Genomic DNA, 240 nt, shown 5'->3' on the forward strand with positions numbered 1-240 from the left:
TTTTTTCTTTTTTTTTTTTTTTTTTACCTGGAATATGTGCAAGTTATTAAACTTCAGCTCATAACACCGTTTCATTACTGGATAGTTTAAAGATGGTTAAAGTTCTTTTGTTTTTCAGTCAGATTGTAGGGGAAGGACTTAGAAGTCAAGAGAAGACAATTTTGTAGCCAGGTACCTTTCTTTGAAGGAATAAATCAATTAATAAATTTCTATTTGAACGTGATAGGTTAATATAAAATC

The sequence above is a fragment of the Puntigrus tetrazona genome, chromosome 12, assembly GCF_018831695.1.
Source record: "Puntigrus tetrazona isolate hp1 chromosome 12, ASM1883169v1, whole genome shotgun sequence".
NCBI lineage: Eukaryota > Metazoa > Chordata > Actinopteri > Cypriniformes > Cyprinidae > Puntigrus > Puntigrus tetrazona.